Source organism: Pollicipes pollicipes, unplaced genomic scaffold (assembly GCF_011947565.3).
Source record: "Pollicipes pollicipes isolate AB1234 unplaced genomic scaffold, Ppol_2.1 Scaffold_6052;HRSCAF=7182_pilon_pilon_pilon, whole genome shotgun sequence".
Classification (NCBI taxonomy): domain Eukaryota; kingdom Metazoa; phylum Arthropoda; class Thecostraca; order Pollicipedomorpha; family Pollicipedidae; genus Pollicipes; species Pollicipes pollicipes.
The window spans coordinates 7,173,445-7,189,648 of NW_023596805.1; the positions used below are offsets into that span (position 1 = coordinate 7,173,445).

The 16,204-nt window shown below is 50.2% G+C and overlaps 1 protein-coding gene across 1 annotated transcript in view; it reads right to left on the bottom strand.

Moving 5' to 3' along the window:
* LOC119104742 (Ig-like and fibronectin type-III domain-containing protein 1) overlaps positions 1–3,882 on the bottom strand; it is a gene marked incomplete in the record, with an annotated part of 92,914 nt that extends 89,032 nt beyond the window's left edge. Inside the window, 1 exon segment of the mRNA XM_037228461.1 lies at positions 3,808–3,882.
* Between the last annotated feature and the right edge of the window lie 12,322 nt (positions 3,883–16,204).

Sequence of the window (16,204 nt, forward strand, 5' to 3'; positions counted from 1 at the left end):
AGGTGAGGTCAGGTGGGGTGAGATGGTGTGAGGTGAGATGAGGTGAGGTGAGGTGAGATGAGGTGAGGTGAGGTGAGATGAGGTGAGGTAAGGTAAGGTAAGGTAAGGTATGGTAATATAAGATAAGGTAAGGCAAGGTGAGGTGAGGTGAGGTGAGGTGAGGTAAGGTGAGGTAAGGTAAGGTGAGGTGGGGTGAGATGCGGCGAAGTGAGCTGAAGTGAGCTGAAGAGGGCTGAAGTGAACTGAGCCGAGCTGAAGTGAGTTAGGGGTAAGGTGAGTTGGGGTGAGGTGAGGTGAGGTGAGGTAAGGTGAGGTGGGGCGAGGTGAGTTGGGTAAGGTGAGGTGAAGTGAGGTGCGGTTCACGCCCCATGCATCTCAACGGCGGAAGTTCTACCAGCGGGGCTGGTGGTATTTGGACATCAGTCAAAATCTATTGCTTTCTGGTATGTCTGAGAGGTACAATGGTACAGAATAGCTGCATTTCAACTGTACGGCCCTTTCAATCCGCACAAATTAATAAGCGCTTGGTGAGTCGACGGTTTCGAGCAACACCCATGCAGAGCTGCGTATATGGCCATGCCACCCTCGACCCGACCCAGCTACCCGAGGTGAGGTCAGTGATGAGGTCAGCTGTGACCTGCTAGAGACAGGGTCGTCAAGTCCTCCCTGTCTACCTCCCTGCAGCATCACCACGTGTTGCGCTTGGCTCGAATCTTGGTTTGTGTAGCGCATTTGTGAAATCTGCGCCTCAAACTTAACACTTGAAACTTGGACCCGATCTGGACAGGTTCCCCGACTCCTGGCACCCCTTCTTCCTCCGTTACCACCAGGACTCCTTCCCCTCAACTGACCAACCCTTCGGCGTTCGTCTCGGGTTTGGCGGCCGGTAGAACCCCTTCCCTGGAGCCACAAGGCAGCTGTCGCGCGGAGCCGTCACGAGCCGCGGAGGCGCTGCTGTCAGCTGGCGCCCTCTGACGGTCGAAATGAGACCGCTGTGGCGCAACTTCCCCCATATGTTACAGTCATGCGTCTCCCAGGGACTGCCAGTGGACAGGTCTAGCGCCAGAGGCGCGGCCAGGGAGGAAGGAGAGGGGAGCAGCTCTGGAGGCGCGGTCAGGGAGGAAGGAGAGGAGACAGCTCTGGAGGCACGTCCAGGGAAGGGAAGGACGGAGCAAATTAGAGGCTCTTTTAAGACATTTGCTGAGATGGCCGATTTTAACGGTAACGAGCGTGTTGAGATAAATGACGCATCTGCTATTACATCGCTGGGTGCTCTGTTTCCTCGACATGCTACATCCACCGCTGACCGTGCATGATGGTGGTAGTGGTGGTGGTGGTGGACCGTACATGGTGAATAAATTGTGTACCATGTAGGACACCGTGCAGTGAAGATCGCACCCCAGCTGAATCACGTCTGTGTTCCGCTGAATGTGCCGGCCACCAACATTGTGACGACGGATATACTTGGTCCCACCCCTACAAACCACGTACAGCGCGCCATGACTATGGACCCAGCTCCGCACAGCGTTTTCCGACTTGACAGAGCCCAGACTCCACCCCAGGGTCAGCTCAAACAGCGGAGTCCAGAGTCCAGACTTGACCGCATCGTATTGTGGACAATACCCGCCACAGGCGCGGCCGAGGAGAGTAGCGCGGTGTCCCCCCCCCCCCCGCCCCCCTCTCATGCCCGCATTTTCTCTGTTCATCATAGATGGCTGTGAACAGGAAGTTGCAAATCAGAATGATGCAATTTCACTGAGCTCACCCACCCCCCTCACGAAGGTCCTGGATGTGCCCCTGATGTCCACTAGCATTTTATGGAGTCATGCATTGGGTGTCCAGATAGCTTTTTGAAAAACGATGTCATTGTCTTCGCTATCCAATACTGTAGAACCACATGCAGCGTCAGCATTACCCTTCGTCTATGAAACCAAACCGAACCGTGTGGCCGCGAGCACAGCCACGCTCCCTGAGTCCCAGCACGACAGTCAGTGACCCAGCCAGTTACCCTCCCGTGTCGGCACCTGATTGGAGTGCACCTGGAGTGGTGACTGATCGACCGGGCGAGGCACGGATCGACCCCGCGGTAGGTCGGTGCAGCCATAGCCTTCCTCGGCACCGTCCCCAATCAGTCAAGCAGGAGGAATCAGACGCTTCAGCCCACTGGTGCGCCCTCCCTCACGCGTCAGCGTTGGCTGGCGCGGAGGGCGGAGGTGGTGCAGGCAGTTTGGCGCGAGAGCCTTTCACAAATTTGTTGCATATTCGCACCGGCGTACAGGCACCGGAATGTGATTAGGGTGGTGCAGGTGCTGGATGGAGCTCTGGCTGTCGGGGAGGTGCGGCCGGCATGGAAGTGCCGGATGCCGGCGCGGGCCAACGCTGCTATGAATCGCAAGCGGCCGGGCAGGCATCGATCCTCCGGTGCTGGATTTGTTCTGTTCGGTAGCTGGAGATAGTGCTGCCTGTGGCTCTTAACTATGCAGAGGTAACGATTTTACAGGACGCTACAGAGTCGTTCACGCCGGTAAACAAGCGATAGAGCAAGCATACAAATGTCGGCATTTGTGTCGACCCAAATCTGGGGTCTGCTGTATTCCGGTTGACAAACTGTACTGCGATAAGCAGAGGATATTCCAAAATGTGTCGCAAGCACAGTGGATTGACATGATCCATACCCAAATGTGGTTAAAGAAGTAAACGTGGTTTCCGCTGTAGAACGTGAAGAGCTTTATCCACGAATGCTCCGGTGTACGTTTCCTCTAAGTCATTTTATTCTGTATTCACCGTTTCGTTTGTTTTTCAGACTTTGCGTTCATTATGTCCAGAATTGTAAAAGAAAACGATATAATCAAACAAACAATAGGTATAATTTCTCTGCCTGGGCGTTGCAGTACCCTTTCCCTAAAAGTACCATTCAGTGAAATGAAAGGAAGACATACCTTTATTCCACTGTGTTGGGTCAAATTTACCTGCCTCCATACTTTTAACTTCGACAATTAATCACATTTGACAATCGATCACATCCAGCATCAATGCGTGCTGTGATCTATCATGCTATTGAACTATATTAGACATTTTAGACAAATGACCACCTAAAAAATTCGCCGTGGATACTTCATTACATTGGCGAAGAACTTGGCCGCTGGGGCCCAATAGCTTTGAAGAAGCAAACAGCATCCATCACTGTTGAAGGGGCAAAGTGGCAGAACACTGGATGCGATTTGCAACAGCCGACTATAAAACATTCGAGCCAACAACTGTCACATTTCCCAGCACAGTGGACGATGATTTCCTACCGGAGGAAGAAAATACTCTAACGATTTCTTGAATGCGTCGCCGGGCAATGGTTTCAACAGTCACCTTGAACAGCCCGGTGGGAAAATGACCAAAACCATGGTAGTTTCTTAAAACATTGCTTGTGTGCGGAACACAGTGTTTGACGATAAAGGATATCGGTGACATGATTTGTACAAGGTGGTGAGAAAACAACGATGATTTTCTCACCAGTCCGAAGTATCACGACTATAAAACTTATTAAGAAAATAAGGCTGAGAATAGTTAAGGCGTACTGTAGGTACTAATGCAAAGTAATGAAGTCAAACCCTAGCGGCACCGTATTCAAATGACTAAGTTAAAGTATTCGAAATCCAAAATACCCAGCCCGGGACAGCATTTTTCGGCCGACGCCATAAACTTCCGTCACGATTCCGAACGCAACATCACCCAAAAATAACCAACACCAAAACACCAACACCACCACCGCCGCAATCCCCCCGCAGCAAACGCGCACCCGTCCCGCCTGCTGACCTGCGGTATCCGTACGGGCGCGGGGGACTCCGGGCCGGGTCGAGCCGGCCGAACGACGGACGACACACACGGCGCCGCCGGCTGCCGCTGCAATACTGAGCGCCGATGACGCCGGCGCATCAGCTGAGCAGCGGCCGCGACTTGTCAAGTTCAAGGCCGCGGCGGCGGCGCGGCAAAAACGGCCGCACGGGGGTCACGGCTGGCTCCGGAGCGCGTTTCGGGCACGCGGGTGGGGCGCAGCGTCCACCTAGTCGCGGGTTGAGTGGCGGGCCCGGGGACCGGGGACCGGACCGGCGCGTGGCGGGACGCCGGCCCCGGGGTGGGGCGCGCGACGCCCGCGGAGGCGCCGGCCTCGTTCTCAGTTCATCACCCCGCGCCCGGCGCTCGGCCGATGGACTCCAAACTGGTCTCCGACCTGACGCGGTCGCTGACCGCCGCCGCCGCCCGGTCGTTGCTATCTGAGGCTCATGACCGATGGCGGAGGGTGAGTGGAGGGGCGCGCGGGCAGGTGGCGCTCATTCATTCGAGGGGGCAGAGACGAGCCTCGGGAAGCGGTGGGGAGACGCCGCGTGGGAAAGTCGGTCATGGGCGACGGCAGCAGAATGCTGCATGGGGGGGAGGGGGCCGCAGTGTACGGTGAAACTGGTCGTTCAAGGTCACCTGCCGGCCGCGCTACCGGAAGCAGAAGGGCAGATGACCTTTGTCTTTCGCTTGTTCCGCAGATCTGCTCAGTGCAAACGTCCTCACGTTCGCTTCTGAATAGTCGGCTCCTGCCGCAGTTACAGATGGTGCTCTTGACTGAGCCTGAGACTGCATTGAATGCCATGCATGGGTGGCATGTATATGCTTTTTTTCTTCAATTTAAGAAGCCTTTCAAGATGATATTGGAAATGGGACGAAAGCCAGCGATAAGCATTAATGGGGGTTTACGAATTGATTTGGTGTGGCAAAGCATATTCCTTAACAAAAATAGGGTCCACTGTTTTAAAGATGCGAGCGAGACAAACATTGGAGGCGGATAGGGCCCCTTCCACCAAAAAAGGCCAAATTAATTAGGCGTATGACGTTGCAGGAATTTTATTTTTTGACGTCACTGTTATGGACAAGTGACAAGGTTACCATAGCAACAACACAATCAACTTAGCTTTCCAGACATTTTTCACAAGTTGTTGCAATTCGCAATCTGTTTGGTATGCACGCCGGTGCAATGATGGAAATTGTTTGCCATTTAGCTTCGGAAACTATTCCTGCATTAAAGATCTATAGACGTTCTTGTACTGGCATGCATATTCACCCCCGTGCTCCAAGCGCTGAATACCGAAGAAACAACGTTCAAGATTGGATTGAGCTTCTGGGTACGCAATTACATATTCGTTCTGCCCATCACTATAATGCAAATGCGCTAAATGGAAGGGCAGCCTCGAATGCAGGCTGAGCGATTCAGGACAAGGGGATTCATTTTGAATGAAGCATTCCAATGTGCACCTGGTCTTATCCAGTTAGTGGTCTTGGAAAATGTTCCACAATCGAAGTGGAGCTGCAAGGCTCCGGAATGTACTTGAGAACGTTTGCTGTGACACTGTCATCAGGGCCAGGGAGTGTTTCAAGAGTTGGTGTGTGTGTGGGGGGGGGGGGGGGTAAAGCAAAAAAGGGCTTGCCTGGTCCCTGTTTTTCTCCCCGGATTTCGACCATTCCATGCTCAAGTGTTTTGTCAAGTATAAAAGAACACTCACCACTGAATCTATTTCCCTCGATTTGTGGCATTCTAGCATTGATGCATTATCTTGGTTTTATATGCAACATTGCATTGCAACTGCATTTAGGCTCTATATTCACGATGATGTAGAAAATCATCCCTCATCAACATGCGGCAACATCCATGCTTTTTCAACCGTGCCTTCCCTTTCATGATCACGATAGTTAGTAAATAATTAAAGATGCTGGAAATTTCGGACCTTAAGCAATTTGTATTGAAGTTAGCCATGAGCTCAGAGTCATGGAGTCCTTGATCGATCTTGGCAAATTCTTGGCCCTTTATGCTTGAGCCAATCACCAGGCAACTCAGGCAGGGACTCTGTGTCATTCATGCAGGGACTGGCGAACATTTTTTTCTTTTTTTCTGACCCTGGCGATCACGACCAGCGTACGGCCGACCACTGCATTGACTGTTTTGGTCTGAAAAACACATCACATTTGGATCGGTACGCTATTACATTGCTACCGTTCATCCATGCAGCCGCTCGCAGCTTGCAGTCATGATGTTGGTTCCGCATGCATGCGTGATGCTCGCCTCTTGAGCTAGGAATGTCAAATTTTCACTCAGCGTCTAGAATGATCTGCATTGAGGTATTAGCTGACTAAATTACGCAATGATTATACATCTTGTGCTCATTTAAGGACTTATTTATCACATCCTCAAATTTTGACCATAACGGCTCAAACTCACCGTTAGGTGCTTGACGGAATTCGGATCTTTTATTCTTCTGCCGCTTTGATCTCAGAAACTGTCCGCATCATACATTCAAAGACAAGATACGTCAGATACCTTTCCTCCACAGAAGTGACGGCTCAGGGTAGTAAAACATACATTCCACGTCAATGGGCAGCTGGAATTTTGGAACTGAAGTGACTCTAGAACCACTCTGGTGATAATCGATTCTTGAGAACAATAAGGTGTAGCCCTGTTCTGTTGAAGACATTCATTGGCACGAATGCACGTGCGTGCTCTATCAGACTTTTCCCAAGACTTAGACTGCGGCTGCATATTCATTGCTGATAAGACCATACCTGAACATCACCATGCGTGCGATGCACTTCTCTGGAAGCAGGCATCGCTACAACATAGTATCGGGCTGGTTTTCTCCACAGAACATTTTGTTTTTTTGAGTTGCCGCTGCCACAGAACAAAAAAGCGTACCAGTTGTAAACCAGAGATGTCCAGGAAAGCATGATTCCTGATTAAGATTCACCAATGGGCCACTGTCGTATCGTCACACGTTCCTGCATGTCCTCAAGTTCGACTTTAGGAGACACGACTACGTGGTGTACTTGTAGTTCCATTATTTTTTTTTTTAATTTCACGGCGAAGGCGTTTTCTTGGGACCCGTGCGGCGGACGCCGTGACAGGCGGCGGCTTTCGTTTGAGTTGATATTTCGAGTTGATATTTCGAGTTGATATTTCGAGTTGATATTTCGAGTTGATATTTCGAGTTGATATTTCGAGTTAATATTTCGAGTTGATACTTCGAGTTGACGTTTCGAGTTGATATTTCGGCGAAATTTTGCTCTTCCCGATGAATAGCCTTGCTCGAATTGTGGCGCTGTCCTTTAAACCAAAGCAGCATTCAAGCTCCAAGCGAGCTGTTGGAACTATTAAGTTCTTGCACATTTTCTACATAAAATGGTTTTGTCTCGATAGGTGACCAAATCTTAACCAGCATAACTGCAGTGCTAACCGAAGTTTTGGAACTGCATACCGTGGTAAGTTCTCTGCATGCGGATTATTCTTGAAAAATAGCACGGTTATCTTAAAAATGTGCAAAAATCTGACAACAAGTGTCGTATAATGTAATAAGTCTAAGTGTCACATTTTGTGGGGACGCCCGAAACACTCGGACGGAAAGAGTAAGCGTAAGTCTACGTCACGACCAAAATGTACGTGCCATATGATTTTCCTTAGCTAGGTGCGAGCGTGAATAAATGAATTAAGACGGAAAAGTCCTCACAGTCCTCACGAAAAGCCCTCACCAAAGGGAATGATTTTTGGCAGATTTGTCACGTATGGCAGCAACCCCATTTTCGAAAGAATATTTGCAGTTCTAAAATCCCAAGATCGCTTACCTAATACCTAAGATGATAACATAAGATAAGTGATAATGTCTAATTCGTCATACCTGGGATCATTTGCGCGCAAGCGGCACGGTAAATTTAAGTTTCCTCGGTAGCCGTGACACCCATAGAACGTATGCATCCCTGGAATTACGTTCATAACACAATGCGAATGTTATCAATTTCTTACTTCGTCGTTGTAGCCAAAACCTGTAGTACATGATGTGCGTATTCCCATTTTCACGACACAGGAAACATTGCTGCACTCTCCAAAGAGTTGACCATTTATTTCAATGCAAGACGATGTTCGACAAAATTCTCAAAATTTAGCTGCCTTCGCCACTGTCGGCCACCACCACCGGCATCTTAATATTCACTTCATGTGATGTCACATCATGTCGTCAAAAATCATGCTTGGAATCGAGGCGAAAGCTGCTGCTTTTGCGTTGAACTAGTCACTATGCAAGCCCAGCGACCTATTTTGTTTTGTTCATCCGGCGATTTTACCATGAACAACGATAGCTTGTCATTAGGATCAGTTACCGTGATTCAGGTTGACGGTATTTAGCAGGCCGATCCTACCGCATTTCGCCATCTTTTTTCCGAGTAGCTTTACCTCAAGATAACGAAATTTTCTGGGCACTGAGGAACAGGCGCTCAGCATGCGTCCGTACTATGCCTGGCCCTCCATGGCTGAGCTCAGGAAACATTTCCCCACGTAAAACTGAATCAAAATACGAGCATCAAATCTGCCGAAATCCAGAGTGTTGGTGGGGGGGGGGGGGGATGGCGCATTTCTATGCGAGATCCTTTGTCAAGGTGGTAGCATATTCGAACTCATGATCAATATGGGGCGGACAGCAGACTTCATTTTATTCTGTACCTACACACATATGTTACATGGACCTTCTAATCGCAATGAGTAACTAATAAACTGGTACGTAACTTCTGTCGATCCTTCTCTTGTTACTAGTTAACTGAGCTTGGCCTTAGCTTAAATGCAAGTAAAACAATGCGCAAGTTATTTATTGCTGGCAATGTGTCATTTTGAAGAGGGACCCACAAATAGTCAACTTTTACCAAACTGAGTTGTTGTCTCCATTTTAAAAGAAAATAATATTCACATACGCCAAATCAATCTGAAGCAAAACAAAAACATCCGAAACTTGTTTATCAAACCCCAATATATCTACATTTTACAAAGACTTGTGTGAGAAAATAGCTCCATCTTGTGCATGAAGCCCATTAGATAAGCCCATCCCAAAAATTGGGGGGGGGGGAGTAGGGGGCACTGCCCCCAATCAAAAAGTTGAGGGACAGGTATACCTCCCGCGCCTCCCCCCGCCCCCTCCTCCCCCGGTTCCCGCGGTTTTGGATGTCGGGTAATAGATGTCGGGCCCGCCCTGCTAAAAAACAGGATTTGTTAGCTCATGTGAGATGGCAACAGGTGCTCAAAATGACAAATTGCGTGCGCCAGCTGCTTTCGTCGCAAAAATGACGGGTTTTCCTCCCGCGTGTATGCAAGATGTGGCTTGGACGGCGTGGTTGCTGTGAAGAAGTCTCCGCTTACTCGTTGTAGGTGCGTTTTTTACAAGCAGTACGTCCTCGGAGGAAAACGGGAGGATTCACCTTCAAAGTTCGCCATCCCGTGCCATGGTTCCATTACGCCAGCGACCTGCTAACACAGCCACATCGGCGATTTTTGACATTCGCATGGAAACTGACGAGGAATAAATGCATTCGACAAACATGGACTTTCCGACGGACCATGTCCAACACACCAGTACTGACACGCAAAGATTCGCAGCACTTTTATGCTTTACGTTTTTACGTCGTAAAAATCGATGACTACGGAAGCAGTGGAAACAAGCACTAAAGCCACCTTAAAAGTCACAGTTCGAAGGGTAAGGAATGTCATTTACCTTTTCCTGCGGTGTTGCCTCTCAACATGTAATTATTTACCTGTATCCTAGTTCTATGTTCCCAGGATGGATCACTTTAACGGGAAAGTGAGCACGTCGGTCGCGTAATTTAGCCTGTGCGGGTTCCAAAAACTTGTAAACCAAAATTTTGCCTCTTAGCATAACATCTACCCACGTAGCTGCAAAACTCCAGTGATGTAATTTGACGCATCTGTTTTAGATGCGGCATCCTGGTTTTTGAAGCTTTAGAGCGTTTTGTTCCAAGCTTAGCTTAGTTTCTTTTTAGCTGAACGCATTTCTCAGTCCTCTTTTGCACTAGTATGTAAATAAGAGACCGGTCAAGACCCCCGCAGCTTTCCTACTTTTTCCGACGTTGAGGTCAACTACTTCTATCTCCTTTGCGCAAAAAAAACCAAACGTTTACTGCCATCTCTATCACCGTTTTATTGACGGATAAGGTAATTCCTGACTAGCAAACGCACAACCGTCACTATCAGTGATGATGTAGTCCAAATAAGATGCTGTCACCGTATTGGAGCCCCAGAACGCTATCCGAATCGTGTTTGGGTCGGCAAATGTCTTATCACTAGATCTGGAGAAGCCGTGGGATAAGATTGGACTCACGAGAGCCGGAGCCGAAAGAGCGACTGGCCTAACGAGAAACAGAGCCGAGAAAACGACTGGCCACTCGAGAGCCGGCACAGCGTCTGGCGAGCAGCGTAGCGCTGGTGCCAGCGGAGGTGCAGTGTGGCGATCGCCCCAGAGACAGCCTCCGCAGCGGACACGTCGAGCAGAGGTGGCGCAGCGGCCCCACCTGAACCAGAGATGGCGCAGCGACCCCATCTGAACCAGAGGTGGCGCAGCGGCCCATCTGAACCAGAGGTGGCGCAGCGGCCCCATCTGAACCAGAGCTGGCGCAACAACCCCATCTGAACCGCAACCATAGTCCCCGCTGCTGGTGCCAGAGCGGAGGCCGGCCCACCAAAGCCAGCGCCGCGCCCCATCCCACTACATCCAGTACAGCAACCGAACTCCATGGAACCAGTGCGGCGGTCTGTCCCGACGTACCCAACGACCGGTCCCGCCAGAGACGGCGCGGTGTGTGTTGTGTACAGCCACGGCCAGGGTAGACTTCATCTGTGCGGGACCTGGGACAGCCGCCGGTCCCATAGCAGCCGCCGGTCCCACAACAGCTGCTGGTCCCACAGAAACCGACGGTCCCACAGTAGCCGGCGGTCCCACAGCAGCCGACGGTCTCATAAAAGCCGCCGGTCCCACAGCAGCCGCTGGTCCCACAGCAGCCGCCGGTCCCATAGCAGCCGCTGGTCCCACAGCAGCCGACGGTCCCACAACATCCGCTGGTTCCACAGCAGCCGCTGGTCCCACAGCAGCCGACGGTCCCACAGCAGCCAGCGCCCCGACCGACGCCGCGGAAGCCAGCGAAGCTGCCTCCCCAGCTATCGTCAGAGTCAGTCAAAAGTTTGCACGGGCAAAAACAATGCATACCTGCGTTGCCTTCCATTGTCCCATGGAGTTCAACGCCGAGTAAACGCGCGTGTAGGGCGAGCGTCCCTCTACACCCTGTGGGCAGCCTTCGATTCTGATTCAATCTATATAAAACTCTCAGCGGTCTGTTGTCACATAGCTCATGTCAAAATGACAGAGCCAGGCGCTGACATTTCGACTGCCTTGACATTGAAACGTAAAAACGTACATGGAATAAAGGAAACAAAGAGCATGCAATCGCTTGAACACAAAAGAACCACCGCGGTATGACCAGTGGGGTCGTGTCATTCAATTACATTTGTATTCCACGGCGTTTCCTTTGTCTCTCCCGTCACGTCGCGGTTGTATTCTTTCTTTACGATTGTGGTCAAGGGCTGCTAAGAAGACGATCATCCTACAATATTGAGGTCTACTGGAAGAATATGTTCTCTGTACCAACTAGGTCTAAAAAACCTGTATGACAGGCAATAACTTGTTATGTCTGGATGCGGACAGAATTTCACATTTTTTTTTCGGTCGATGGTGGTCTACATTAGGCCCAGCATTAACATCCACATGCAGTGTTTCTCGCTGCTAAGCCATGCAGTTGTCAAGTGTATTTAAATTGTTTCGTGCTTCTGTCCTTGGCGTGTCAACCATATGAACCATAACGCAGCGACGGTCGATCTTTTCACAGGTCGCTGGATGGCGCCTACCCTGGCCCCTGCTCGCCAAAAAAACTAGCCATGGCACCGTCAAACGGTTGTGGAGACCGGGCATGCCGGCCTTTGTGTCGACGAAGACTCGATAGAGCACAGCAGACTAGCTGGAAAGGTTGCTCCGTGATGAGTGACCCAGCGCAGGGCGCATCGCACGACGTCACGACCAAGCTCAGACTGTTTCCACGGGCTGTCAATTTGCTAGCTTCGAGAGCGCGGTTCCTGAAAACTAAACGAGGCATCGGTATTGTGCTGCCGACAGCGTTGTCAGAAGCAAAGCCTGACCAGATTCATGAAAATGTGAGGCGAATATATTTCGCATAAGGCTTTCAATATGGATCAAGGAGAGCTACTGCCTCAGTGAAGTCTCAGTCGTGGTTTCTGCAAATTCGTGAACTCCTTAACAAAGCTCAAGTAAACGGAACGGCATGCATCAAAAAAGTTTGCTATGCGGACGACTAATCGGCAAAATAATATGCCGGTGTGAGCAGATTAATGATGAAGTGATGGGAATCGAAATAGGATAACATCAACTCCGATTAGTTGAAACAAGATCAACTCATTTATTCCAACTTATCAGTAATCTATGGCGCCACAAAACTACGCGTCCTCGTACGCATGGTGTCAGTTTAGACAACGTTAAAAGCTCGCAATAGGTAAACCCGCTAAAGCATGCGTCGCACCAATGGACACGAACATTTTACGGCGTGACTAGGGAGTCCAGGTGGCCTTCATTGTCTAGCAACCTCCTGCACAATGGCCTGGTATGATTCATTTTAACACGCGATATCTTCACTTGCGGAAAATCGACTCCCCTGGCGCAGTGCGTAAGCTTCCCGCGAGCAAACGACGCCATGATACGGATCGGGCTGCAGGAGGTGAGGAAATAAAACTGGGTGCGTGCGAGCGAAAATTTGGAGGTACGTTTCTTCATGTCGTCGCCATAAAAGGTAGACTTGCCCCTCGATGCCAGATTTTTGCGTAACAGAACACGTGAATTACCACCTGACGACACAAGCTTTAAAAAAGGAACGCGACGTACGTTGCCACGCCCTTGTATGGAGTGCCAGGGACTTCGTTGGCCATATTAGCACTCAGGGATATTAGGAATATGTTCTGTGTGCTAAAACCGTGTTGCAAGATGTTCAAAGTTATGCATATCGCGCATATCAATATGGACGACATTTTCAACGTTTTTTTTAAGAGCTTGCCATCTAAAGTATTTTTAACTCACAGTAAGACCAAACGTGTCCGATTCGTTCTGTGATGCCAGCTTTTTAAAGTCTTTCTGAATCAACTCAGATTTGCAGTAACCACTGCGACAGAAAAAATAGCGCCGGAGCACCTGTTCACCACCATAAAGGCAATAAAGGCATTCACCTTTCCGTTCCCAACATGCGTGTAATGAAACGTTCGCAAGGCACTAGGTGGCCAACGTGCTTGACCACTTAACAGCATGAGAGCGTGAAACACAGCATGTAGGGAAAATCGATATTAATATGACGGCTTTATCACGTAGTCTCACCGAAAGTCATGCCATGACTTTGATTTCTCTCACAGGGCTATGCGTTTAGCACACACGCCATGGTCTCCATAGGGCTATGCCGTGCCACAGCACAGTGAGGCTTTTCGAAGGGCAGTTTGGCTTCGGAAGACGTTATCTTCTTTGGATGATCTGTGCATTGTAAGGCTGCCTTAATACCGTGTGTACCATATACGCGACTTGTACCCGTGACACATCCCGTGGCTAGTGACGCTCATGCTAAAGCTTTTACCAGTGCTGTTATGGCTGGGTGGCTTACGTGAAGCTCTTACCGCTAGTGCTTAGATGATGAGTGCGATGCTTAGATGATCTCGCCGCTAGAGTGCAGCAGTCCGCCGCGCCAATAAACGCTCATGTTTTCTGACGTCATTCACGCCCACAAATGGCGGAGGGCCTTCTGACCAGCACACTTCATTTGTTCTGAGAGCTCGGTTGTGGTCGTTCCCAGGTAGCCTTTTCTCTTTAAAATGTCAATATTGCCGCGACAATTTTGGGCTAAATCGGCTAAGAAACTACGTGCACTGTCTTCGAGGTTAGGATCATTATCGCGCTTGAATGACTTGTATGCGCCAAGATCGTCCATGCCCAAAACGGAAATCTGGGCTTCAAGGATAGAAAAAGTAGAGTGCTGTGCCGGAATGTTGGCTATAGTTTGGCTCGAAAATGCCGAAGAATATTTTCCTATTGTATATTGTGATGCAATGGCTATGACTACACATAAGTGGCCTTAAGGTTTCAACGGAGCACATTTTTGAAACATGCCCCCATTCAAGCAGTCGGTGAGATCATTCCAACTGTGGAACTGTGGGAGTGTGGGATGAGTTACTCGGACTTTACTTTTATCCGCTGGGCTGGAAGGGTCCCTATGACCTGAATGGGCCTACTCGTCACCAAATGCCCAACCACCGCACTGCACAGGCTGTCGCAACGCCGCGCACCAGAGCAGCATACGTTTTTTAATCGTGTAAGATTTCCCCCGCCGCCGCGACAATGCGACTCCTTTTACCACGCGCTCCGCCGTGCCTGCGTGCGTGCGTGCGTGCGAGCGTGCGTGCGCGCGTATATATATATATATATATATATGTGTGTGTGTGTGTGTGTGTGTGTGTGTGTGTGTGTGTGTGTGTGTGTGTATGTGTGCGTGTCACGCAGGCGGGTCAGACAGCGCTCTAGAGCTGCTCGCTCTTTGGCCGCCTTCATGTCGAGATGCCAATGTAACGGACTCTTGTTCATCCTGCCACGCTGGACCCAATGTACAGGCACACCGAGCATTTGAAACCGGCGGGTGTTATCCCCCATCCAGAGTCGTCTACAGGAAAGCGGGCGAATGGACGGGCTTGTTTTCACAGCCGGACGTCAAGTTGGACGGAAGCCGGAAGTTGGGCGTGGCCAACAGCGGCCAGCGCCACAAGACTGATAATTTATTTATAATAAATTCGAGGAGCAAGGGTATCCGATGCTTTTGAACAGAAACACGGGAACTAAGCGTATTTAGAAGTGATTTATCATAAGTTCGAGGAGCAAGGGTATCCGATGCTTTTGAACACAAACATGGGAAATAAGAGCATTTAAAAGTAAGATTTAGGTTTAGTATCGCTTTCTCCTCGACAACCATCTTCGTAGTTCTTTCACTGATGCAACAAATGCATGTCTAAAATCTGCGTCTAGAGCCGCATCGCGTCTCCCAGCCTAAGCCTCGGCTGCTTTGGCTACCGCGCCCGGCTCGACTTTCTCGCCTACCCATCCCCGTCAATGAAACATGCAAGGCGCGCGCGCTACGCTGGCGGCCAGTTCCGAGCCCCCAGGCGCCGCTGGGCCCGCGGCCCGGGGCCAGACCAGCCCCCTGACGGTCGTTACCGCTCTCCGACGTCTGGCCGGACGAGGGGGGAAGCGGGGATGGGGTGCGCGTGCGCTCAGCTGATCGGCCCCGAAGGTATGAGGGCAGAGCGTGATGCTTTGAGTGGGCGCAGCGCGGCTTGTTTGAGTTGTATGTTGCCCGAGGCACTCTGGTGGGTTCAAGAAAACGTCAGCATGTCGGAACGGGTGTGTCGTGGGTGAGTACACACTCCTTGGGCGCGCACATGTGTGCCTATAGTTGACATGAGGCAGAACGCCATTCGAAATGGTGCACATTTCGCTGCAGTCTGCACCCAAGGTTAAGGTCAAGGGATTTTTGTCTGGCTCTGAATCTGATGAAGAATTGGGGCCTGTTCATGCTACCACACTGGGCCCAAAGCACATGCCCACCCAGCGTGCAAAACCGATGAGTGTCACTCGGAACCAAAGTCGGCTACAGAATGCGGACGAATGACGAACCGGACGAACCGGACCGTATGCCGCATGAGTGACAGGCCTCCGGCGTAAAGGGGGGGGGGAGGGAGGCCCCGGCCTAAATGATCCCCCCCCAATAGGAAAAACCGTCTTTTGAAGAAGGAAAGCCAGGTGCTCGAAGTGCCTACAATTTCAAGTTGAAAACCCATGTTCACGGTAAGATGTGCTTGAAAAGGCCAGAGCTTGGACTTGGAGGCCTAGGTTGTCACCCTACACCCAAACTAGTTCCTAGAATACTGGTATGCATGAAATGATAGAAGTAGCTAGAAAAGTATGAGTAGGACCTCGCAAACAAATCCATGGTCAGATTATATTATATCATGGGGTAAACCAGTCGCTGACTTAGACACAACACTAAACTCAAAACATGGCGTCTTTTCCTATAACGCTTCTGAAGCACCAAGCAAGTTTATATAAAGGAGAGCTGCCCGTTTTTGAGACTGGGATAATCCGCACCCGCCCGGCGGCCAAATTCCAAAATCCCGTCCCGCCCCGCTGGGCCAGTTTCCCCAGATAGACTCGCAGAGTTAGGTAAATCTTTATCGGTCACATCTTTTACAACTACATTT